At 43.5% G+C, this 25,135-nt stretch overlaps 1 protein-coding gene across 1 annotated transcript in view; it reads right to left on the bottom strand.

Annotated features, from left to right (window-relative positions):
* PTPRT (protein tyrosine phosphatase receptor type T) overlaps positions 1–25,135 on the bottom strand; it is a 419,404-nt gene that overhangs the window by 277,495 nt on the left and 116,774 nt on the right. The window lies entirely within an intron of this gene.

The raw sequence follows: 25,135 nt of genomic DNA, 5'->3' as shown, positions 1-25,135 counted from the left end.
GGGTTGTTCAAGGCCAGACTGGATGAAGCCTTGAGCAGCTGAGTCTCGCTGAGAAATATCCCTACCATGGCAAGAAAGTTGGGGTAGATGATCTCTAAGGTCCCTTCCAACCTAAGCCATTCTGTGGTTGAACACCTGATGGATCTTAAACAACTTCTCCCCTTCTACAGGACAGGTTCACTTTGACTACCACTAGGGTTAACTCTGTGTAGAGTGGAGCAGGGTCAGCACACACCCTCCATCCATGGGCACCAGTCTGGCACTCCACTGAGGTGAAGAGTAATACAGACTAAATCAGAAAGATCACTCCTCTGAAAATCAACTGGTGAAATCTTCTCAACCTTTATGACAGGTAGGTGACAGTATTTTTCCCTTTGGACATACTAGTGATGATCAGAGGAACCTGAATAATGTGCTTATGCCTGTCCTTCACCTGGAACACTGCCACGTTAAACTCGTTTTGATGAGTGATCTCATGAAACCCAGAATATTTTCCCTGAAATAAGAGTGTGTGTACAAGTAGCCTCCTGTACTGCCAGGATAATCAATTTATCAAGAGCAATGGTAGCAGATGCTGGATAGCTTGAGGATATCTGAAACTATCAGAATTTGTCAAAAAAAAAAGAAAAACAAAACAAAACAAAACAAAAAACCTCCAACCTAAACCCCAAGCCTCACACCAAAATCCAAGGGCATTCAGACTGCCTTCTCCAGTAATTTGATAAAGCACCAAGCTGCACTGGGACACTGAACCTGATTACTGTGTGTGCCACTAATCCTTCAAGTTCAGCACCTTATTTGTGTCAGTGACCTGTCAGAGGACAGCAGAGCTGTAAAGGCACACGAGGAGCCCAGTGCTGTTCCACATACCAAACTGTTCTCTTCTCAGCTCTGGACTGTAGGGCACAGTGGAGAATAAGCTACATCTAAACAAACACTTGGTCTAAAAGAACATCCAAATCTTAACAGACACAGTCTGTCTTAATACTCTGCTCAGAACAGCTCCATAAACACAATTTTCAGTGGCTGAGTGAGGCCTGTACCTGAGACAGACCACTGTGAGCCTGAGACATATGTAAAAACCTACATTAATAAAACAAAGCTCTTTTCCATCTTTTCAGTCTTCTCTGTTGCTTTTGGTATACAGAGCGGCATGACGTGAGCCACCAGAAGAATGAGTCTGAGCAGTCCTCCCATCTGACAATTTCCTTTGCAGGTTTGCTTCCTCCCACTGTACAGAAGAAACCCATTTCCAAACCTAGAGGCAGTCCATTTAAACCACATCTTTCCATTTTGAATGCATACCACTTGCAGCTTGTGTTTCGAGGACATGCAATTACGTTTCAGCCTCGTAAGGCAAAGCCTCAGCACACTCCATGAAAACCTGGTACCATGCCCCAGGTTTACACTTTGCAACAGCAATCTCTTTATGAAATGCTGATTTCACAGTGCTGGAGATACCTCACGCTAAACATAACCATTCCTCCAAAACAAAACAGAAGCCTCTAAGAATCCAATCCTGTTTTGCTTTTGTTCTACAACAGCGAATCCAGCATTAGACCATTTTATTTTTTAAACAGCTCAAGATTTCTTGAGCCAGTGTATTTGTGACAATGCATGAAAGAATTAACAAGAATTAAGATAATTTGCCCTGTTTGGATCAGTTTCTGATTTGTATGCACAGCCTCTATCAAGGGGACTAATTTGGAGAACAGCAGAGTGCAATTTCTTCCTGTTCACAGAATTGGTTAGACTCAGCATGCAACCATTTCCCTATCAGTTTCCTGAGAGCTGTGTTTCCATGGAGTATATCCTTAATCTTCCCAGAACTCTCTGGGTCATTAACATATTTATTTTATTCCCTAATATCTTCCCATTACCCATCAGTCTCAAAGACTGGTTTAACCACTTGCTATTTAAGAAAACTATCAAGTCCATTTCACACACCATGATGCTAAAAATCAAACATCAAGCAGCACCTCAAATTCCACATAGCACCAAGTTGTGAAGTATTTTGGTGATTTCCAGAAATGCAAAAGAAAATCCTAGGCAGCTAAACTGCCACATCAACAGCAGCACAGGACATGTCCAGGTGTTTGTGTCAGCATGGAAAACTGCCCCAGGACACTGACCACATACTGCAACACTGTCAAGGAAAGCAAAGCACAGATCTTTTCCATATGGGTCCCAACACTCCCTTCAACTCCAGGCACTTTTAAACTACATTTCTACTTCAGGGACAGTTTCCAAGCACTTGTTGCTTGTTCATTTCTGCATTCTCAAGCAATTATGCTTGCTGCTTCTAACAGTTTCATGTTCCCATCCATGCAATTCCACAGCATAAGCCTCAGCATGCCTATAGCATGCATTAAAACGTGACCCATGACACACTTGCAACTCTGAAATCACAGAATCCTCCTGTGTTCTACTCTGTGTCCATTACCCCTTGTCCAGTCACTGGGCACCACTAAAAAGAGTCTGGCCCCATCTTCTTGTCCTCCACCCTATAGCTATTGATGGACATGGAGAAGATTCCCTCTCAGGCTGCTCTTCTCCAGGCTAAACAACCCTAGATCTCTCAGTCTTTCAGAGATGCTGGATCCAGTTATAGCTTCTACTGGACTCTCTCCAGTCTTCACAAACATTTGAATCACACATTCTGCACTGAATTTGCTTGTTCTTAGCTGCTACACTCAGCCCTGCACCTTTTAAAAACTCATAGCTTTCAGTACCTGAAGCCACAGTGAAACCAGAGCCAAGACACCTCATGCTAAGGGAGCAGCAGGGGCAGAACAGCTTCCTCAGACTCATTCCTCTCACCATGGCTGCTCAGTTACTGCAGCCAGCAAGCAGAACTCATGAAGTGACACTCAGTTTGCTCAGGCTGACAGAACAGTGAAGGTGGCCACAGAAGAAACTGCAAACTGTCTTTGGCTTCAAGCTTATCACTTGACAACCAGGAGTAACTCCAACAGCTAAAGCAGGAGTGAAGCAACAAACTCAAGTGTGTTGCTGCCTCCCCCCACAAATCTCCCACCAGCTCCTTAAAAAAAAAAGAAAAAAAACCCACAACACTTTCCTAACAAACATAAATATTGAGAGAAGACTTCTTCCTTCAAAGCAGAGACAGAGTGAATATTAAGGTCAATATGAAATTAGTCCAACTAGTTTACATTCCATCAGTGTGAGACTGTGTTTCCACTTCAGATAAAGAACATGGAAATCGACACACCACATTGATAAGCAACTAATTAGTCTGGTATTTGCTCTTTAGAATCAGCCAGCCTGTAATACTTTAATATAAAATACTGCAGGAAATCACATATTGAACAGCTGCAGAATAACACCTTCTACAGAAATTCTTCTAAGGCTGGGTAATTAGTTACCAACCTTGAAACCTTCAAACTTCAGATGTCTGAGGATTATTATATAGGGGGGAAAAAAAAAAAAATCAGACAGAAAATATATTCTATTCAGCTACTGAAAACCACATTTGCTCCTTCTTGAAGATATGCTATCAGAAAATTTGTTGCTAAGACAAGTCTTGAATAAGCTAAGGATCTGAAGGCTGCCTCAAACACCATAAAGTTCACAACTTCCAAACTTCCACGAATCACTAGAGCCACTTTCCAGATGTTTTATTGTCCTGATCATTCACCTTCAGCACTGATTTGCCCCACCACTTAAATGTCCCCAAACTGAAAGCAGCTGCAGAAGGTGTGCAAGGAAAACAAGGGGTCATAAAAATCACAGAATGGTCCAGGCTAGAAGGGACCTCCAAAGGTTATCCAATCCAACCTCCCTGCAGCCAGCAGGGACATACCAAAGTAGAAGAGGATGCTCAGGGCCTCGTTGAGCCTCACCTTGAATATCTGCAGGGAAGGGGCTTCAACCACCACCCTCAAGCTGTCTGACATGTGCAGTTCCCTTGGGTAATGCAACTGACTGAGTTCCCTAACAAACAGAGAGATGTGTCCTTGTGCTCTGAAGTCAGAACAGCTCAAATCTCTTACCCCACTACACATTAACAGCAGCATCATTTGGCCCCTAGGACAGGCTCAGGGGAGAGGCCAGACTTCCACAGCACTTGTTGCAGCCCGTGCTGATGCATCTGGTTGTGAAGGAACATGGATTTATATTCTTCTGCCCAGATAGATTTTCTTCTATTTAATGAATAAGTCATTAGGATAACAACAGCCAAGTCCTGTTTACTTACACCACAACAAAACCTTTCCAGGCTGATACTGTCTGATCTCAACATATTAACCTCCAGAGTCTTATTTGTGATTTTCTTTGGGGCTTTTGCCTCACGTGGCATGTGGGTGGCACAAATAACATTTGTTAATGTGTGCAGCACACACATGGACATTGATTTTCTATGTTGAATAATGAAATAAAAAAGAAAAATAGAATAATCCAGAATGTCTTTATGCCTCACTTGAGACTTCATTCAAAGTGGCCACCAGTTATTATTTACAGCAACTGTCTGCCTGGGCTAAATCTCTGCTTGCTGGAAGAGTGTCCAGAGATTCCTTCAGAAATTAGGGGATACAGAATCACAGAATCATAGAATGTTAGGGGTTGGAAAAGATCTCTAGGAATCGTTGAGTCCAAAGCCCCTACCAAAGCAGGATCACCTAGGGCAGGGTACACAGGAATGCATCCAGGCAGATTTTGAGTCTCCAGAGAAGGAGACTTCACAGCCTCTCTGGGCAGCTGGCTCCAGCACCCTCACAGTAAGGAATTTTCTCCTCATATTGAGGTGGAATCTCCTGTGGTCCAGCTTATACCCATTGTCCTATTACTGGGCACCACCAAAAAGAGCCTGGCACCTTCATCTTGACACCCACCCCTCAGATATTTATAGACATGAATAAGATCCCCTCTCAGCCTTCTCAAGACTGGACAGCCCAGGTCTGTCAGTCATTCTTCATAGCAGAGATGCTCCAATCCCTTCATCATCCTCAGAGCTCTCTGTTAGACTCTCTCCAGCAGATTCTCTCTCTGGAATTGGGGAGCCCAAAACTGGACACAGTATTCCAGGTCCCTATGATCACTATGCTTCAAATTCTCTGTTTCTGTGCCTCTTCCCTACTTACTGGTATGTTCTATCAGTACCAAACACAGAATCCAAAGAGGACTTAAAAGACAGTTATCTCTGTTAAAAAATCCAATTACAGTTTTATTCCCCAGTACTGCCATGCTACCAGAGAATTTCAAAACCAAGGGTCAGCCTTACACAGCTTTGCTTGTTAAAAGGCAAGCTCATTGCAGCAGCTGGGCAAAATGTTTCAGTGAGTATTGTGTCAGCAGTTCACAGAATCAAGTCTTTTTAATAAAACCTAATACCATAATGAAAAAGGAGGTGATAATACATCTGAAATGATTCAAACATCTGGGTGGTTCAGCTGCTTCTGCCTCTCACAAGCCAGCTGCCTTCCTTGTCCCTTAAGGCCAGAGTTTTTCTGCTTATTTCCACACCACTGAAAAACAACCAAACAGGAAACCATAAATCCCTGGGAGATTTCATCTCAACAAAGGTGATCTTATACTCAGCAAAACGCAGAAATCACTGAGATTCTTGCCCTTCCTTGCTATGAAATCTCTCTCAGACAATGATGCACAGAAAAATGCACAAGCATCAGCAACAGCCATCCCTTCCCACCAGCGTTCTCTGCAGCATCACCTTTCTGGGCCACCATGCTCTATGAACCCTTCTAAAGAATGGCACTGCAAATGCTCTGCATTACTCTTGTTCCACTCATGTTGAAACAGGATCTTGGGAAAGAAATTTAAGTGGCCACCCCGCCCTTAACTAGGTTCTTTCCTCCCTGCTTGGCCATCTGGTGAAGGAAAAGATCACAGAGGTCCATGCCTCAGTGCCTTGTGAAATTCTGGCAGAGGACTATGGATGCCAGCTGAACTCCTGAACAGCTTTTGAGTTACAGGAAACAAAAAAAGGTTGTTGTGGGGCTGTGGAGGGAAATTACACAGGCTTGTAAATAACCACCATGAGAAAGGACTGGGCAAAAGGAATGTGAGCAGCAGGTTGAGGGATACTGTCCTCCCTCTCTACTCTGCCCTAGAGAGGCCACATTTTGGAATACTGGAAATAGTCCTGAGCTCCCCACTTCAAGAGGGAGCAAGAAACTACTGGAGAGAGTCCAGCAGAGGCTACAAGGATGGTGAGGGGCCTGGAGTATCTCTGTGATGAGGGAAGGCTAACAGCCCTGGGGCTGCTGAGCCTGGAGAAGAGCAGCCCCAGAGGGGATCTGATCGATGCTCAGCAAGAGCTAAAGGGTGGGGGGCAAGAGGCTGGAGCCAGACACATTTCACTAGTGCCCAGTGACAGGACAAGGGGCAATGGGCACAAACTGGAACCTGAGAGGCTCCATCTGAAAAGGAGGAAAAACTTCCTTGGTGTGAGGGTGCTGGAGTCCTGGAGCAGGCTGCCCAGAGAGGCTGTGGAGTCTCTTTTTCTGGAGAGACTCCAAACCCCCCTGGCCATTGTGATCCTGGGCAAGCTGCTGTGGGTCACTTTGCTTTAGCAGGGGGGGTGGACTGGATGATCTCCAGCAGTTCCTTCCAATCTCCATCATGCTGGGATGCTGCAAAAGCCATTTTTGAGTGGCTTTCCCAGTAACATGAACACTTTTCTTATTTACAAATTATTCACTAACCTAGCTTGACACCTACGAATTTGTTTGGGCTCTCTAACAGTCTGAATCCCATACATGGCATTTTTCAGCTGATGGGTTACTCACTGTTCATTTCTGCTCATCACAACATGTGCCTCTAAGCAACAAAAGCACAGTTTCTATTCCTGGATTGGATCACTGAGCCTGTTACAAGCAAGGAACAACTGCTTCCACAACAAATATCACACCATTTTTTCAGGCAGGCTGTGGCATTCTCAACAACAGCCACTTGCCCAATTTCTAAGCTTCTCACCCCCTAAAACCCCAAATCTACCCTCACTGTGACTAATATCCCAATATTTCTCTTGCTCTCCCCAATTTGTTTTTCATTTGGCCTTGATCAAGAGAACAAGATGAACATCTTTAGAAATGCATAAGGGTCATCAGCCCAGACAGGGTCTGACAGGAATGACAGAGAGACCATGAAAGCAGATTTTGAGTGGACTACAGCAGCTTTGAAAGCTGGAGCAGGGTTTGCAGAAAAAGTCTGGGTTTTTCCAGCTCCTAAACCAGTCTTTTCCTTTAGTGGCAGAAAGAAACACCAATTGTGTCTTACTGATAGAAGTAATTTGGAAAAAAAAAAAAATCTATACCCACTGATGCAGGGGGAAGAGAGACACAGCTACTGCATTTCCACCACACTCTGTGAACAGCAATGCCTTTGAAGGATTGTAATAATAAAAAAAAAGGTAGTAAGATTAATGTTTTATTTTTCTTTTAAACCTTGTGCATTTGGAAGATCTCAATCACCCCAAAAGATGTGGTATTTTAACAGATTTTGGCTCTGAGGTAGCGACAGCAAATATTTGATGAAGTGCTCAATGCCAAACTCCTTTCAGCACATTGCTTGTCTCAAGTCCTGCTTTAGCCTTCCCTTCTGTTTGGATCCCTCTGTACCAACATAGTTCCATGTTATCACTCTAGGTTTACAAGTATCCTGATTCCTAAGACCCTCCATAATTTTTCCCCTAAGGAGACATGGCCAACCATGTCCTGTGCTGATCCCCAGCAGTGTGGGCAGCAGGGGATTTTTGCCCTTCTGCTGTGCTCTGATGAGACCCACCTGCAGTGCTGGGGCCAGCTCTGGCATCTTCAGCACAGCAGAGACAGGGATCTGTTGGAGAAGGCCCAGAGGAGACCACAGCAATGCTGGGAGAGCTGGAAGCCCTCTGCTGTGAAGCCAGACTGAGAGAGTTGGGGTCGTTCATCCTGGAGAAGAGACCTTCTGGTGGCCTTTCAGTGCTTAAAGAGGCCAAGAAGAAAGATAAGAGACAGACTTTATAGCAGAGTCTGTTGTGACAGGACAAGAGGTGATGGTTTGAAACGAAGAGAGAGATCCAGACTAGAGAGAAGGAAGAAATTTTTGTTCATTGAGGGTGATGAGAGCCTGGCTCAGGTTGCCCAGAGAGATGAGAGCTGCCCCATTCCTGGAACCATTCCAGATTGGACTGTCTGGGACTCTGAGCAACCTGCTTTAGTTGCAGATGTCCCTGACAACTGCAAGGGGGTTTGGACTAGATGATCTTTAAGGGTTCCTTCCAACACAAACCAGACTGTGACTCTGTGCTCTTAGCACTTGGGGGAATATGAAGAGAAGAGAAGGTTGCCCAATCTCACTGCAGAAACACCTAATAGTTGATGACTTAAGCTAAGATCTTACACCAGTACACTGGCAACTCAGCAGAAGAGTATTTCTAGCAGATCTAATGGGCACAGTCACAAGGAGCTGTGCCTTGCAGTCCTTGGGGACTGGGACAATTGCACGTCTGTGCTGCAAGTGTCTTCACCATCACCATCTCTCAATGACACAAAAAACAATTACGTTGTCAGCTCATGAAAGAGCAGCCAAGCATGGAAACACAAAAGTTTTCTGTAGCACCTACTTGAAAACAAGTGTCAGCACATATCACAGATGCTCTTTTAAAGCACACTGCAGTTTCTTTATTATTATTATTATTGTGGTGGTTGTTTAATTCTAACAGATTTCTAAATACCTGTTTAAACCTTAAGAGCTGATGAAGGGCAGAGAAAAGCAACGAAGCTGGTGAGGGGTCTGGAACACAAACCCTATGAGGAGAGGTTGAGGGAGCTGGGGGTGTTTAGCCTGGAGAAGAGGAGGCTCAGGGGAGACCTCATTGCTGTCTACAACTACCTGAAGGGAGGTTGCAGCCAGGTGGGGGTTGGTCTCTTCTCCCAGGCAACCAGCAGCAGAATGAGGGGACACAGTCTCAAGCTGTGCAAGGGGAGGTTTAGGCTGGAGATTAGAAGATATTAGGAGGAAGTTCTTCACAGAGAGGGTGATTGCCCATTGGAATGGGCTGCCCAGGGAGGTGGTGGAGTTGCCATCACTGGAGATGTTCAAGAGAATCCTGGATGAGGCACTTAGTGCCATGGTCTGGTTAATTGCTTAGGGCTGGGTGATCGGTTGGACTGGATGACCTCGGAGATCTCTTCCAACCTGGTTGATTCTATGATTCTAGGTAGCCTGTGCCTTGACAGAGAACACAGCTGAGGGGCAGTGAAAGGACTAGGCTGTTAGAATTAGGTATGTAGCTCATCCCAGCTGATTTACTCCTTAAAGTACCACAGACCCTCTCTATGCTTCCAGAGAAAACCCAGCAGCTCTGTGCCTGTCTCCAGCTTTAAACCTCCCATTACACTGTGTGAGTTGTTAGGCTTTTGCTGTGAAGTCACACACTCCCCCTTTTATTTCTGTAAAATGTGGAGGGCTGTCTGCTTCCTGTAACAATTTGGGTTTCTGCAGGTCTCCTCTTCACTCAACTTGAATTTTGCTTTTTTAACAGCTCTGTTTTGGACACCCAGTAAAGTGAGGCTGAACAGCAGCAAACACCTCCCACTTACTGTACATGCCTGTGATAAACTATGACCCTCTAAAGAGCCCTCATTCCTGTTGCTCTAAGAGAAATTCTGACTCTGATGGGCTGAAGTCTAAGGCTGAGGTGAAGTCCATGTCAGTGACATGGACATGGACAGGAAGTTTGCTGACAACACCAAGCTGTGCATTGTGGTAAGCACACTGGAGGGAAGGGATGGCATCCAGATGTCTCCACCTGGACAGGCTGCAGAGGTGCCAACCTCATGAAGTGCAAGGTCCTGGCACCTGGGTTGGGACAACCCCAAGCCCAAATACAGGTTGGGTGACAAGTGAATTAAGAGCAGCCCTACAGGGAAAGACTTGGAAGTGCTGGTTGACCTTGTTGCTGATACAAATCAGAATGCTGTTGGCTTTCTTGGCCACACTGAGGGGAAACACCCAATTGCAGCAGCTGAAGGAAATCACTTCTTTAATGCTTCCTGGAGTTGCAGCCCTGAGAGCACAGGTACACCTCCCCCCCCCCACCCCAGGGCTCTGTTCCACCACATCCAGCCAAAGAGGATTGCTCCCAACTAAATTCTGCTCCACTGAAATCTCTTTTAAGGTCTTCAGAACATTTTTTTAATTAAAACCACAGGGGTCACTGGGTAGAATGGCTGCAGCTGCTACACAACAAGGTGACAAATCCAATTCCCCATGAAGGGAAACAACAAGTGTACCACTAAAGAATTCCTTGTAGTGTACTTATCCTAATCTCTCCACATACAAATGTTTCCAGTGACTTGAGGCAGATTGTTTCACTGGTGAGAGATACAAACTGTCAGCAAATGGCAAAAAGGCAATTAGTAAATCTCTATCTCTTTTGTAATCACTGATGAAATTCCCATCTTTTTTTTTATCCCCTGTTGCTCATTCTCCCAAACAAGCAAGACATCACCTTGAAAATTAATGCAATTAATTATATTAGCTGAAGCTTTTAAACCAGAATGGCTTCTCATTTACATTCCTGGCAGAAATTCAATAAGATGTCACTACTGTAATGTTGATAGACTGCTGCTGCAGTGATACCAGTATTCTAGGGGGGGGGAAAAAATAAATAAAAAGAAATGTATTTTCATGTTGGGATTTTTAGAGCTAGTGTTTGGACCTGTTCAATATTCTGAAGTAGAGCTGCAGTTAAAAGAAGAAAAAAAAAAAGGAATAGAGTTTACTGTGTGTTTACTGAAGCTGGAACAGTTTCCTTTTACTCTGTTTACTTTTAGCTAATCAACAATTAGCTGAATCCTCTCACATGCCTGAACTAATTATGAAAGATGTCTACCAAAGCTGCAGTTTTCACCAGTGCAGATGACACTTCCCCCCCCCCCCCTCAGCTCAGCCACAGCTCTGTTGGTATGAAATGCTTGCACAGCTCATTATGTGTTCCCCCTTCAGAACTGGTGTGGCAGTGGCCATCTCAATACTGTTTTACTGCCTTAACATGAGCTAAAAGGAACTGTTATACTACCTGGATAACAGTGGGTTTGTAGCAAACTCTCCATGAGTGAAGGCAGCAGTGACTACAGATGTATTTTGGAAAACAGTTTGTAGAATCCTTCTTATTTATGAGGGTGCAAATAGCAAGGACAAAATGTAGGTCGGTGTTCAGATCTCTGCTTACAGGATGAGCTAAGGGCAGAAAAAAACACATTCAGTTGCAAATAAAGAACATCTTCTACAGCTCTATTATCACTCTGCTGCAGAATACCACCTCTACCATAGATGCACAGTGAGGCTCAGCTATAGTCCAAGCACACAGAGGTACCAAAAGGAAGAGTTACATCTCTCAACTCGGCCAAGGAGACACCTGCACAGTCAGTGAATTTCCAGGAGTAAGTGTAGGTAAAGTGAAAACTCTTAAGTCAATGCCCTAAAAACAGCTACTAAATAAAGTATGGCTCAGGCTCCAAGGTTGATGTGCTCCTCACACTCTCTCAAGATCAAGCAGATGTATTGCAGCACGTGCATAAAGCTCAGCACACTACTTGTGCCTGGAGAAAAGCTGCCACGGCCCACTGCGTTCTGGATGGGCTCTTACACTCTACAGTTACAGCCCTGCTGCATGCTGCTCAGATATCAGATCTGAATTTAAGAAAGCTTTAAATACATTTAGCATCAGGAGATAACACTTCCTTGTCTTTCCTTTGAAATAATTCATCAAAGGCTGGTGGGAGGATTAAGTCTGATATCACAAGAGCTAAAAAAACCCCAAACCAACAATAAAGGTAAGCATAGAGCTGCTGGTGACTGAAAAAAGCCTCATGCTGGTCACATTCCTTTAATTAAAAGTAGTAGGGGAGAATTATTAGGCTGATTTCAGTTTGAGCAATGAGTTAATTTCTGATAGAAAAGTCAGTGGCTTCTCTTTTATGGAAAAAGACAGAGACTGAGTGGAATCCTTACACAGGACCCAACACGTTGTATTCTTCATATGGAAGGTAGGAACTCTCTATTTCAGGGGGAGGATGCTGGTGATTTGTCTCTTTCTTAGATCTCTCTTAGACAAGGGGAAGAAGAAATGCAAGAAGAGAGCTGATAGAATAAGAAAGCCAAAGTAATTCTCACTGCATTAGCTGTATTGGAAATGCTCTCACAGAGCAGAGTCCGGATCCAAACAAGCATTCCTGAGCAGTTCACTCTTGTCTCAGGGCCACTACTGAGACTTTAGCTAAATGCTGTGATCTCTTTGCTTACAGAGATGTTTAAGGGGGCTAAATACAACACAGAACATATGGACATATGATGCACCAAGTTCAGCAACAGGCCAGACTAGATGCAAAAGGTGTAGTCATTAAAAAAAAAAAAAAAAATCAAAACAGCAGAGCTATGATTTTACAAATCAGACCTCATACACACCCTCACAGTCCACCCTGCCCAAACACTAAATAGTGTGAGTAGCAGCTCAGACTTCTTTTACAGTGAGTTACAGCTCGTTTGGAACAGCACACTAATTAATACAATCAGCAGCTAAAGTTACAGAAATCTCCCAGTAGCACACATTAGCATACACTGCTGAGAGACCTGATAAAGTTCAAAGCTTATCTTGTAGCCTGCATGCTCTGTGTTTGCTCAGAGCAGCAGCTGGCCAAGTGATCTCCCTTCTTCTCAAAGAGCAAAATTAAATTAGATCAGATCATCTTCTCTCCCTTGTAGAATTAAGATCATGCCATGAAAACAAGCAAATTAGCCTTGGAAATTCTGTTTCTCACTTAAAGGCTTCAAGGCTGAGGAATGCTTTCTGCACCAGCTCAGCTGAGTTGCAACAGAGTGTGTTTGTCTTGTTTGCCTTGCAGTCTGAAGGAAACAATTTTACAGATCTCTCTCTCACTGGAATTCAGGTTTTAAGTGACAGAGAGTCCTGAGGGATGAGGCCAAAGAAGGGAACAAAGACAAAAAGGAAATGGATGCAGAGTCTTGAGAAGAGACACCTGGAAACAGTGTGGAAAGAGCCACTGTAGTGAGCTTTCAAAACTTTTTGTTGCTATGTAAAACCACTTTCAAGCAAAACCTGGACAGTCTAGAGTTGGGCAGAGAAGACCTTCATTAATTTCAACAAGGGCAAGTGTGGAGTCCTGCACCTGAGAAGGAATAAACCCCTGAACCACTACAGGTGAGGGGTTGACCTGCTAGAAAGCAGCTCCACAGAGAAGGACCTGGGAGCGCTGATGGACAAATTCACCCTGAGCCAGCAATGTGCTCTTGAGGCCAAGAAGGCCAATGGTCTCCTGGGGTGCATTAAGAAGAGTGTGACCAGCATCTAAGGAGAGGTTCTCCTCCCTCTCTACTATGCCCTAGTAAGGCTTCATCTGGGTCCGATTCTGGGCTCTCCAGTTCAAGAGAGACAGGGAACTACTGGAGAGAGTCCAGCAGAGGCTGCAAAGATGCTGAGGGGCCTGGAGCATCTCTGTGAGGAGGAAAAGCTGAGAGCCCTGGGGTTGTTAAGCCTGGAGAAGAGCAGCCTGAGAGGGAGTCTGATCAATGCTCAGCAAGAGCTAAAGAGTGGGGGGCAAGAGGATGAGGCCAGACACTTTTCAGTGGTGCCCAGTGACAGGATAAGGGTCAATGGGCACAAACTGGAAGCCAACAGAATTTGGGGATTTCAGATTTGCAAATAGGTAATGCTTCACATTTTAGTTCTTACTATAAGCATGCTGAGACTTATGCTGTGAAACTGTGTGGATGGGAACGTGAAATCCTGTAAATCCTGGGATTCTGTAAAAGGGGAAAACTTAGTTTCTAGCCCAAATAAGATAAGGAACATGAATGCTATATAAGAATTACCCAGAGCATAAGAAAGCAGAAGCAAAGATGTAGGGAACAGGACCAGTTAGTCTGAAGAACAATAAGCAATTATGGAGGGCAAATGGGATGGAGGGTAAAGGAGTTTTAGTTCAGGTATCAGGGATGTCAGGTGCCCTATAAAATTCAAACCAATATGTAACAAGGTATGAAAGTTCAAAGTGGGCCATGCCAATGAGATTCTGTATTTGCACTCTAGTTTCTAGAGCTGGATCACTGCACACCAAGCTGTGAGGTCACTTGGCACAGATGCACTTAAACAAGCTTCTCAAATTGTGTCCCCATTACATTACCATGCTGCAGCAATTAGACATGCTCCAGAAGACCATCCTATGCAATCTGCTCTAGATGAACAGCTAATGAGAACTAAGCTTAACTCACTTTTTTCCTGGTTATGATTCCTCCTTTGAATATTCCCATTCCTATGCTGCTAAACAACTTGCACCTATAAAACTGGAAGGGGGAAAGACATTTGTCTGCTACAGACAGATGGTGCAGTAAAACTGGCCCTGAGAATGCACAGCACGTGGTACATCTTCACTCAGTCACCCTAGACTGCATCAAATTTAGCAAGAAGTTAATTTAGCTTATAATTTGGGGCTGGGTTTTCTTCTCATTGTTTTGTTTTCTAAATACCTTGAATATATCCTGCTTAGGCTGGAGGTGAGGGAGAAGGTGATCTGGGTTTCATTGCCAAGATTGTTCACAGCTTGATCTTCACTACCGTAACTGGAGCAGATTAAAAGATGAAGAAGGTATTGCAGGGAAAAAAAAAACAACAACACAAAATGGTCTCATACACATGGAAAACAGAAGAGGGATGGAGTGAGTGAGAACTTTTGAAGGGTTTACATTTTCATGTGGAATCTGAATGGTGAGCAGCTAAGACTGAGTTTATGGGGCAGACTGACTCATGAGGAGGTGTCACTAACATCCTGTGAAAATGTTCATCACACTGCTCAAAGAGTTACAAACTTGGGTGTTAAAGATGTGTGGTGCAGAAGTAAATTTAAAAATGGGAGCACTGCATAAACTTTCAGTACATGAAACATTTGTTCTAAAATTAACCAGAGAAAGAGCTCTGCTGCTTCATGGGTCTGAAGATGGCAGGCCACTCACTGCCTCTATGTTTGTTCTTTCAGCAGGCTTCCCCACACAGCTTATGCTGCTGCCTGCCAGAGGCATAGTGGGAAGACTGCATAAAACATCCATCAAGATTAGGGCTTGACTCAGCCAACATCCATCCAAAGCAACAGATGGTATTTTAAAAGGTCAAAGGGATGTGGTCAGATCTTTAGTGTTAAAGACAGTTTTGTTTTAGAAGAATTAGATGAACCAAGGAGGCTCTTCAGCATCTGATCTGCATTGCATGTTTTCTGTTCTGCTTTCCTTAGAAGATCTTTCTGATCACCATTGCCATCTCCTTCATATTACCCTTGGGCTTGCTCATAAGTAAATCCAAAGTAGAAGCCCATAAGAAAAAAAAAAAAAAAAAAAAAAAACAAACCCAAAAACCTGTTTCCACAATGAGAAACATCAACCCCCTCTACAGTGACAGTGAAGTGTCTCTGTTCTGGCTGTACAAGACCTCCCCCAAAGAACCAAGTGCAAGTACTGCACAGAAGGACCTGACACCTCTCTCTATATACAAATATTATACTAATAAAAAGTCAAGCATTTCCTCAGGGAAATGAGGGCCCAAAAGGGTTTGTGTTCCAGCCTGAAACAGCTCAGTTTCCTGTGAATTCCCTGTAACTTGGCTGATGCCATTTTTACTGCAGCTGTTCATTCAATTGAGAGTTCACGTCATGAAACATGACAGTGAGAAAAAGAGCCGAGGAGAATTCAGTGAATAACAGCTTTTCATCTGAAAAAGCTCCTTAAACACATACAATTGCTTTATGTTGCTTAATTTTCAACATTCATAAACATAATTGCATTTATTTTCCCAGTCAATACTGAAAACAAGTGATAATTTGTAATATTACAACTTTCATCTCAAAGGAATACAACAACCACAACAGATTCCACTCCCTTCTGAAAGAGGTGAATGGCATGGAGGAGGTTGGACTGCCTGTGCAGGAGCTGCATACATTATTTTTCCCTGTCAGAATATATTAATATTGTTCCTATCAACCTCTTTTTGTATATGTACAAATGACTTTTGGAAAATAGACTTATTTTAAAGCCTGGATTTTTTTTCCTGTGCCAAATTGCATGCAATAGATATTGACTATTTGGAACAGGAAATGCTAATAATTCCCAAGCATAAAAAAAAAAAGAGGAGAAGTCTTCTTTCCCCCACAAATTCTCAACAGCAATAGCTCTCAGTGGAACCAGAGAAAAGAGGTTTGTTATTACCATTCCATCCACACAGGCTAGACCCTTCTGGGTGGTGTTAGGTCAATGGTTGGACTCAATGATCTTAAGAGGTCTTTTCAACCAATTCTGTGATTCCAAGTGAAGTGTTTGAAAAATCATAGAATCATTCTGGTTGTAAAAGACCTCTGAGTCCAGCCATCAGCCTAACACCATCACAGACATTAAACCATGTCCCCAAGTGCCATGTCTACATGAGATTTCTTGAAGACCTCCAGGGATGGTGACTCCACCACTTCCCTGGGCAGACTGTTCCAATGCCTGACCACTCCTTCAGGAAATAAAAAATCCCCAATATCCAACCTAAAATCTAGAGCAGGTACACTGCTCATCATAAAACCTCATCCTGTTTACTTGGAAGCTGGTGGAAAGAGTTCAGAGTTATTTGACTATACACTGCCTATGGCAAAGAAACAGCATTAAATAATGATTAACTCTGGAATTTGAGATACTGTTCCATAGCTTTGTACCCAAATGCTGAGAGTCTCTTAAGCAGTGTGATGGTTTTGTGACAGAAGAAAAAGAGGAAAAAGGCATGAAAGCAGGAAGTTCACTGGGCTAGCCAGACAATTCACAGCAGCATGCAGTCCATGTGAGAGGTTACACCCAGTTCTTACTGAATTTCATAGACTCAGAGAATGCCTTCTGTTGGAAGGAACTCCAAAGCTCATCTAGTCCCTGCAGTCAGCAGGGACATCTGCAACTAGAGCCCCAAACAACCTGACCTGCAATGGTTCCAGGGATGGGGCTTCTCCCCACTCTCTGGATAACGTGCATCTGACCACCCTCAGTGTAAAAATTTCTTCCTCCTTTCTATTCTGAATCTCCGTCTTTTATTTGCAACATACCTGTCACAACAGGCCCTGCTAAAAAGTCTGTCCCCTTCTGTCTGAGCAGCCCCTTAAAGTACTTAAAGGCCACATATAAGATCCCTCAACTTAGGGGCCTTCAGGAGAATTCTACTATGTTAAGCTACTGCAGAAATCTGAAAATTCATGCAAGCAGACTTGGCAAGGCTCTGCTATTTAAGCACAGGAGAAACAACCACCTTAACTATACTTCTTGCCTTCCCTGCATTCTGCCAAGCCTCTGCTTTGAATGTCTATTTAATGCCTCACTTGCTTTTTTGGATCAACTCTGAGAAGTAATTTTGCACACGATTTTCTGAGCATTCCCTTTTGTACATCTTTATCTGTCAGCATTTGTCTGCTCATTCATAACCTCCCCCTTCCCTGTTCAAATCTGGTCTCTCTTGTCTTTGGTCACCTGCCTCATCTGCCTCATGCAGATTTCACAAGTCATTCTTCTCTTGGAACTTCTTTCCTGTTAGGTTGTATTTCTTCCCCAACAATTTTATACCAGAAAGACCTTCCCCAGCCCTCATCCTACCTAGACACATTGTTTAGTCCTGATCTGACAGAATCATAGAATCACTTTGGTTGGAAATGACCTTTAAGATTGAGTCCAACCATTCTCTAACTCTTCCAAGTCTGGTGCTAAACCACATCCCACAGCACCATATTTCTATGGTTTTAAAACACCAGCAGGGATGGGAATTCAACTGCCTCCCTGGGGAGCATTTTCCAGACTTTGAAAACTCTTTCAGGGAAGAAATTTCTTCTAATGTCCAACCTAAACCTCCTCTGATGAAACCTGAGGCCATTCCTCTCATCCTGTCACTTATGAATAGAGAGTAAAGGCCAACACCCACCTGGCTCCAATCTCCTTTCAGAGTTGTAGAGAGCCAGAAGGTCTCCCCTCAGCTTCTTTTTCTCCAGACTGAACAACCCCAGGTCCCTCAGCTGCTCCTCACCAGCTTTGCTGCCCTTCTCTGCACCCTCTCCAGCACCTCAGGGTCCCTACTAAGAGACTCAAAGCTGAAGCCAGTACTTAAGAAGTGGCTTCACTAATGTTGAGTACAAGAGCAGGATCGTTTCCTTACTCCTGCCATTGGCCTTCTTGGCCACCTGGGCATGTGCTGGCTCATCTTCAGTCAGCTGTCAATCAATACCCCCAAGTCTTTCTCTGCTGGGCAGCTTTCCAACCATTCTGCCCCAAGTCTGAAACGTTCACAGGGTTGTTGTGACCCAAATCAGGACCCTCTCCCAATAGGTGTCATCTGCAGGCTTACTGAGGGTGCCTCAATCCCTTCATCCAGATCATTGATAAAGATACTAAACAGAACTGGCCCCAGAACTGAGCTCTGGGCAACACCACTTGTGACTGGTCACCATCAGGATTTAGCTCCATTTGCCACCACTCTTTGGGCTCAGCCACCCAGCGAGTGTTTCCTTACACATACTTCCCTTCTTGCTCTGAGTTTTCTAATATGAGTGAAGGGATTTTAAATTATCTATCTGATCCTTAATCTACAGAAATAATTTCCATAGAAATAGGTACTTAAAACAAAAGAGCTTAGTCAAAGCTTGCTTTGCATTGTAGCCTTCAGTGCGATCATATTTGTTTCAACAGAGCTTGAACTAGATTACAGCTACTTGGAAGAAACTTCTCTTCCTTCTGTCCCCAACTCCTGAAGCTTTTAAAGATTTTCAAGAGGTGTTTTTTTCCACTGCATGCATTTTTTTTCCCATTGCAATTTCCATGCAATTCCCTAACTCGGCTCTCAACCAAAAAGCAGTTTTAACACACTTGGCACGTGGACAGCATGTCCTCATAGAAATCTTAATATCAGATTGCAAAAAACATAGGCCAGGCATCAAGATACTGAAAGCTCCCGCTAAAGCAAATAGGTGCTGAGAAAAATTAACATGCTTCAGTACTGAAACCATGGAGGAAAACCGTGTACAATGACAGCTTGCTTGTCCTTCCTCCCTCCCAGTGTGATGCTGAATGATGCTACAGCAGTGCTTTTAAAAGTGTCATGGTCTGACTAATGGTGATAATGGAAAGGTCCCGACACTCACAAACAGCTCCCTTTCTGACAGCTCTCACAGAAAGGGATCAGGAATAGACAGCCACAGTTCAAATGGCCATTTAACACATGGAGGTGCAGGAACTACATGTATTCCCCAAAGACAGCAATCCCTTCAGGGTCATTAAAAGGCCTTTCTAGAAGTCAAGCTTTCAGATTCCTTTGATAGCATCTCTTTGTACCACACACGTTTGTGTTCATGGCCACATGTTCTTTCTAAGCCTGATTCCAGGACCAAAGTGCCACCTACGTGGAAGCAGAAGCCTGCTTCTGTTGGCCTGCTTCAATGGCACCTAGAAAAGAGAAATTACAGCTCACATTTACCCTGTGAATGACAAAGTATTAATGTAATTTCCCTTCAGCAGAAAGCCTCTAAAGGCATAAACGTTCTTAATTAACTCGACTCCTCTTGCATCATGGAATGGCTGGGGAAGTACTTAGCGGTCAAGTGTGGTATTCTTCATTCACAGCTCTGCAATTTCACATGTACTTAGGTCAAATGGTCCCCCTCACAAAATTTACTCCACAATTACTCCACTTAGTCACAAAAGAAAGGTTCTGCTTAGTGTTAGAACAAAAGAACACAAGGCAGAAAGAAAGTGTTTGGTAAGAGCAACTCTTAAGACTAATTGCTTTAAGTTGCTACCTCTCTGGCATCAGTTCTTTGCTAAAGAAGCATTTGCTCCTGGGCTTCTTTGCTGCTTTTCCCCTCTCTGAATGAAAAAAAAAACCAAACATAAGAACTATTTTGTTAGTGACAGGCCAGACTTGATAGGAGATTCCAAAAAAAAAAAAAAAAAAAAAAAAAAAAAAAGAGTGACGATGGATTCCTCTGAGGGACTGCTAAATCCTACTGCTGGGCTTTGAGCAGACATTACAGAGTCAGTTACAGTGATGGCCTTTGGGACCTTACTGGATAAAGTAAGACAGAGCAATTAAAGGCCATAGTACAGGAAAGGTTGCCTCCAGATACCAGCAAGGTTACATTCCACCCAAAGCTATATTCAAAGACAGGCCAAAATACATTTTCCCAAGAGTCTAAACATCGGTATGCACCTCCACTAACATAAATCCACGTAACTAAACAGTTAACCCTCAAAAGTGAAAAGGATGAAGTTCTGGAAACGGAGAGAACCTTTTTACAACTGCAGCTATGAATAACTCCAAAATACACACACAAACACATGCAAAAAGAGGCTGCAGTGTAAACAGTAGAATAAAAAGATGCAAGGGACATCTTCCAGAGATTGATTTCTGCTTAGATCTTAAAAGATGAGAGTAACTTCTAGTTCATTACCTAACCCTAGACTTTCTGGCATAGAAGTGAATGAGGAAGAAATGTACTTGACTCATTTTCAGTAATTTCTCCTGCAAAAAGTATTTTGTCAAAGAAAAATTATATCCAGACAGCTGAGCAAAATTTCTTTCTCCCTCTAAGACAGAACTGAACCATGATTCATCACATACAGAGTTGAATTCTAATTTATTCCTTTAACCAGTCTGTTTGTGTACTTTCCTGTAAGCAGGAATTAATACACCCAGACACAGGAAAATGTTCCTTTTATTACACTGCCTTTCAAATTTACAAATGTTGAGCCTAACTCCTCTTGGCATTCATTCCAGCCTGAAGGGAAAAAAAGACAAAATGTTTGACCTATGCACAGAGGTTGTCTGTTCTTTGTTGAGGTGAACACTAACTTCACATCAGTGATCTCTGGGATGAAATTGAAGGATCCTGCCCACTTTCAGTCTGGGCAGAGATGGAAAGGTATCACCTTCTGTAAGGAAAGCTGCTTCATAATGGCTGTTGTGCTCTAATGTCATGGTGCCATTGAACAAAAAGAGGAAGGTGACAGAGGAAAGCAGTTGGTCTATTAGTCTAATATAAAAACTCCACTCAGATCAGTGGAATCCAAGTAGAGTTTAGCCATCTGGTATTCCTATATACATCACGCCTAGGATGTTCGCCTGCTAAATGAGGAGTTCACGAAGCAACACTAATGATGATAACCCTTCTGTTCTCTCAGTGAGCAGCTCAGAGAGCCTTGAAGTTACTGAAACAAAAGAACACCCCCACTCAGATCAGAGTCTCAGCATGGTGGGGGTTGGAAGGGATCTCTCGAGGTCATCTAGTCCAACCCCCCTGCTAAAGCAGAGTCACCCACAGCAGCTTGCCCAGGAGCACAATGTCTGAGTGGGTTTGGAATCCCTCCAGAGAAGGAGACTCCACAACCTCTCTCTGGGCAGCCTGCTCCAGGGCTCCAGCACCCTCACACCACAGAACTTTGTTCTCACGTTCAGATGGAACCTCCTGGAGCCTTAACCTTTCCAGCCCATCTCAAAGTGTCCTCGCTTAGATGATTCAGCACAGGCTGCAGGTTGACAGGGAAAGATGATAAGGCAAATGCTAACTGTCTCTCTGGAGGGTGAACCAGAACTCTCAGCCCAGCACCTGCCATAGACACTCATGGTATAGTCAGCTCAGCTGTAAGGAGAGGAATCACAAACACAGTATGTGTGCACCTCTGAGCCACTGCTGCAAGGCTGTTTTGTAAGCTTTACAGAAGTACACACACAAAACCCAGCAAGCTATGTCACAGTGGCATTTTCCACTACTTTTTTGCATCTTTCAAACCATGAGTGAAGACATCACAAGCAAGCCTGATTTTTAGAGAAATAAAACCCCATCTATTTCCACTATAAAAACACCTTTGGATGACAGCAGGTCCCATTTTTCTGGGCAGAAGAATTTGTGGACTCAGTGGAATAACCAAAATAAGGCAATTTGCACTTGCTAAGTAATATACAACATGAAAGTAAGCTCACTACCAAGGAGTGCTACTGTAGAAAGGCACAGGGTGTGATGGCTTTGTATTCAGAATGGAACCTCATTTAATACAGTTAAAGTAATTACTTCAGTCTAGTCAGTCCTGGTTAACTCTCCATTGGAGATAATTAGCAAATGTTAAACACACTTATGATTAACATTATTCTTGCAACTGCTGCAGAAGCAGGCAGGTCCAGAGGCCCTGGGATACTGCAATGTTCTAACATGAAACATAAGGTCAGTACTTCAAACTCAACATATTTCTTTCTTCATAGATTCATGGAATGGTTTAAACTGGAAGGGAGCTTAAAGATCATCTAGCTCCAATCCTGCTGCCATGGGCAGGGACACTTTCCACTAGCCCAGGCTGCTCAAGGCCTGATACAGCCTTGAACAGCTCCAGGGAGGGGGCATCCACAACCTCCCTGGGCAACCTGTTACAGGGTGCTCCCACTGGTTGTTGTACTAACCAAGTATCTGCCTCAAAACCACAGCAAAGCTCAGGCCTTGCTTTACCACCGAGAGAATAACTTCTGTGATACAATACAAACTGAAGGGCCATGTTCATCTCATGTCATCCAGTATCAGCACATAGGCACTGACTACTTACAGAAAAAGGGGAATGAAAACTGCAAGATGGAAATGAAGAGGAGCAGGAGAGATGTACTTTGAACTCCTCTAACAATTAATACTCTTGTGCCCTGCGAGCACTGTCATGCAGAGTACTGAATCCCTGCTTGGTAATACAACTTTAGGCAAATACCCAAAAAAGATAAGAAAGCAATGACTGAAGACAGAGTAGGAAGGAAATGAGACACTGAATTAAGAAGAGTTCAAAGGACTGGGTCATGTTTAGTCCTGCAAAATAAAGACTTCACTTCATGCCATTATACAAAAGGGATTTGAAAAGACAGCAAAAATTGATTACTCTTCCTAGTCCAAGATGGGACTAAAAATGAGATTAAGCCATAGAAATAAAACCAAAGGATTGAGAACCTTTATCATTCAAGAAGTGGAACAAGGCTCTAAAATACCCATCCCTGAGGGTATTCAGCCCTAAGCAAGCACCCATCTGTTAAAGAATATTTTGTCAGAATCACTCCTGCTACATACAAGGAGGTGGACTGAGAGTCCCACCACAGCCTAACGACTGGATACCTACAATTCATTTCTTTCATGGTTTCAAAGCATTTATTCAGAACAGCAAACATCTGGTTCTTAATCCATCATTTAGCACTGTTTCCAGCACTAAGAAACTAATCATAGAATACACAGAAAACAATGTATTTGCTAGCAATGGAGTACAATTCTCCTACCAATTTCAACATTGCTAAGGGAGCAGTTTAATGGCTTTCCCTCCCCCCCCCCCCCCCCCAATATTTTAATTCAAAAATAAAGAATAGAACATTCTCCCTAGGCAGAGACCTTTGTAGCAGTGTGTCAGCAGAGAATTACACAGCACTACAGACTCAGGCTCTCATTCATGCTACTGACCTCCTTTGAAGAGCACTCTGAGATCTAACGATGAAAAGTACTATAAAAAGTGCTGGATGTTATCATTAGTATTCAGGAAGAGAGGATTCTGTGGTTGGGTTGAATTCAAAGGACCTGCTGGTACTTCTGAAAGCTGATACAGAAGAAAACAGCTCTGAGGGCAATATCAATGTGGCTTGGCTGGCTAGGGAGGGGGCAGGCCATGCTTTCTGCCAGAGTCCCCCAGCAAGCTGCGCTGCAGGCTTGTTCAGTAGTACTGAATCAACCTAATGCCTGCTCTCTTTTTGGTTTTACCATCTCCACAGCATAGTGTTCCAATCTATTGCCAGCTACAAAAGTAAAGTGGTACCTAAATATTATCCTGATAAAGGAAATCTGCATTGCTGCTTGTATTCTCAGAGACCTATGCACTCTGCGGCTCTTCACGCTAAGAAGCTTTCCTGGCTAGGGCTGGCCACCAGATAATGCTTACACCACAAACAATGCTTCATTATCACCTCCTAGATCCTGCAACTCAGGGCCAAGGAATAGAACACAACAGGGTAGAAGCTGAGGGACTGTAGAGATAAAATTGCCATTGTTAAAACCCAGCAGCACCCAGAGCAGACAAGACCTGAAAACTGCAGCGTTCACTGCTAACTCCTTTGGGGATGCCACAGCCAAACCAAGTGGCACCCGGTATTACACATTGGGAAAGATTCTGTTCCAAACAATTTCCAAAATTCCAAAATAAGAAAACCCCCACAACTTAACCAGCCTCTGCTTTGGAGAAAGCACAGCTAGGCAGGTGTCTTGTACACTTAGGTTTCTATTGACAACAAGCACACAGGGATGAAGACTAAGCTGTCTATCAATGGCTGCAGCAGGGAGCTATTGTTGGACCAGCTCCACATGGTGTCCTGAACAGGAAGCTAGCAATTACAAGTCTCTTCCCCTAGTAATTACAGGCATAAAAATACCTCTTGAACAACATTATATTCTGGTTCTGCCATGCAGTTCATGCTTTGCAGAGTGCAATGCACTAAACCAGAGCAAATACTTCTTTCTTAGGACTGGAATCAAACGCTAAACAGCCGTGGTGTCCATCAAAGGGCTATTTTAGATGGCAAAGAACACAGCCAGAGTATGATTTTTAGGAAATCTTAGTGTGCTTTCTAAGACAAGTTCTTTTTCCATGTGAAAAAAGCATTCCTCAGAAGTTTTATGAAGGTTAGAGAACCTATTCCCATATACACTCACATACAGTGCACCTACAATCATAGAATGGTTTAGGTTGGACAGGACCTCAGAGTTCATCTACTTCACCTTCTCTGCCATGGGCAGGGATGCCTCTCAACTAGACTCAGCTTCCCAAGGCCTCATCCAGCCTGGCCTTGAACACCCCCAGAGAGAAGGCATCCACAGCCTATTCCAGGTTCCCACCACCCTCATACTGAAGAACTTCTTCCTAAGAAGTTCTTCAATGAGAAGTTTGTGAAAGTTCAACACTGAGAAACAAAACTGCTGAGAATGACCACTGCTATGAGCTCTTCTAAGAATATTCCAAGTACCACACAGAAGGACTATGCTAGTGGAGGATGCTCTCAATCCATGTTACCAAACTGGGCATTCTGGTAACTCTTTATTGGGTA

Source organism: Indicator indicator, chromosome 24 (genome assembly GCF_027791375.1).
Source record: "Indicator indicator isolate 239-I01 chromosome 24, UM_Iind_1.1, whole genome shotgun sequence".
NCBI classification, from domain to species: domain Eukaryota; kingdom Metazoa; phylum Chordata; class Aves; order Piciformes; family Indicatoridae; genus Indicator; species Indicator indicator.
This window is presented reverse-complemented; position numbering and strand designations above follow the sequence as displayed.